General features: G+C 53.7%; 1 pseudogene; it reads left to right on the top strand.

Annotated features, from left to right (window-relative positions):
* Positions 1-8: 8 nt before the first annotated feature.
* On the top strand, positions 9-1,343 carry LOC111654444 (kinesin-like protein KIF3B pseudogene; annotated as a pseudogene).
* Positions 1,344-1,947: the final 604 nt, after the last annotated feature.

Here is a 1,947-nt window from a genome sequence, read left to right on the forward strand (position 1 = left end):
AGTCCAATGGACCTGCAGGGGGCATCGTGCAGATGGACCTGCGGCTTGGACAGGTGATCCTCAGAAACCCTCGTGCACCAGCCAGCGAGCCCCAAAAAACCTTCACATTTGATGCAGTTTATGATGCAAACTCCAAACAGCGAGACCTGTATGACGAGAGCGTGCGGCCTCTGATAGACTCAGTGCTCGCGGGGTTCAATGGCACCATATTTGCGTACGGGCAAACCGGAACCGGAAAGACGTACACCATGCAGGGCGCGTGGATGGACCCAGAGAAACGGGGTGTGATTCCCAATGCTTTTGACCACATCTTCACACACATTTCCCGCTCGCAGTCTGATAAGCAGTACCTCGTGCGGGCTTCCTACCTCGAGATCTATCGGGAGGAGATTCGGGATCTTCTGGATCCCAACCACGGCACTGCCAGAGCCTTGGAGCTCAGAGAGAGTCCAGAGACCGGGGTGTATGTCCGAGATCTGACGTCGTGTGTTTGCAAGAGCATCAAGGAGATCGAGGAGGTGATGAACGTTGGCAACCAGGCGAGGGCAGTTGGGGCGACGGACATGAATGAACACTCGTCCAGGTCCCACGCTTTGTTCTTGATCACGGTGGAGTGCAGTCAGCCCGGACCAGATGGGAGGAAACACATCCGAGTTGGACGCCTCAACCTGGTGGATCTGGCTGGCAGCGAGCGCCAAGCCAAGACCGGCGTCCAGGGAGAGCGCCTGAAAGAAGCCGCCAAGATCAACCTTTCCCTGTCAGCACTGGGCAACGTGATCTCAGCACTAGCAGATGGACGCAGCGGCCACGTGCCGTACCGGGACTCCAAGCTGACCCGGCTGTTGCAGGACTCTTTGGGCGGGAATGCAAAGACAGTCATGGTCGCCACCTTAGGCCCGGCTCCCCAGCACTACGATGAGACCCTGACCACCCTCCGCTACGCCAGCCGCGCCAAGAACATCCAGAACCAGCCAAAAGTCAACGAAGACCCCAAGGACGCTCTACTGCGGGAGTTCCAGAGGGAGATCGCTCGCCTCAGGGCGCAGCTCAACCACAGGAAGTGGAGGAGCAAACAGAAGAAGGAGCACGTGGAGGGCGAGGGCTGGGAGAGAGACGGGGATGAAGAGACGGAGGGCGAGGAGTCGGAGGTGGAGGTGGAGAAGGACGCAGAGGAGTACGTGAAGCTCGAGGAGCAGCGGTTGGAGAGGGAGAAGGAGGCCATCAGAGGAGATCGATTCCTGTTGGCCGAGGAGAAGCAGAGGCTGCTGGGAGAGAAGGAGAGGATGATGGGGGATCTGAGGAAGGAGCAGGAAGCCACCGAGCAGCTGACCGCCAAGTACAAGGTGAGAGTTTAAACCTGAGTTCACTCACACCATGTTTTCAGTCTTTCTTTCTTTGTTCCTTCCCTTCTTTCTTCCTCAGCTCATTCTACACAAAGAATAACATTGAACAGTGTGCACACAGAGAGTAGGACATCAAACAGACGTAACAAAGGAGAAAACAAATACCTGGGTAATACAGTTGCAAAGCGTGAGAGGTAAAAGTCCCAGTTATGTGACTTGGATCGGCATCAAACTCTCCCAGTTAAATCATCAGTGCAAAAGAAGAACCACTGCATTAGAAAATATCTGAGTCAAAGGTACGAGCTTGTGCACAACACACCTCAAACCACAACCTCAGACCCACGTCCTCTGTACAGCAGACCCTCAATGTTTCATCTCTCTCTCTCGCTCTCTCACACACACACATGAACACACACACACACACACATGAACACATACTCCAGTGAAGAAGTCAGATTAAGGACATGTGGTCCATGGGATTATCATGTGTGATAATCTGATGATCTGTTATTAAGTGACATTATGGAAAGTAACCCTGGGAGCTTCATGTCTAATTACACCTCAGTGTGTGTGTGTGTGTGTGTGTGTGTGTGTGTGTGTGTGT

Source organism: Seriola lalandi, unplaced genomic scaffold (assembly GCF_002814215.2).
Source record: "Seriola lalandi dorsalis isolate HSWRI2012SDOR001 ecotype SW California unplaced genomic scaffold, Sedor1 jcf7180001974680, whole genome shotgun sequence".
Classification (NCBI taxonomy): domain Eukaryota; kingdom Metazoa; phylum Chordata; class Actinopteri; order Carangiformes; family Carangidae; genus Seriola; species Seriola lalandi.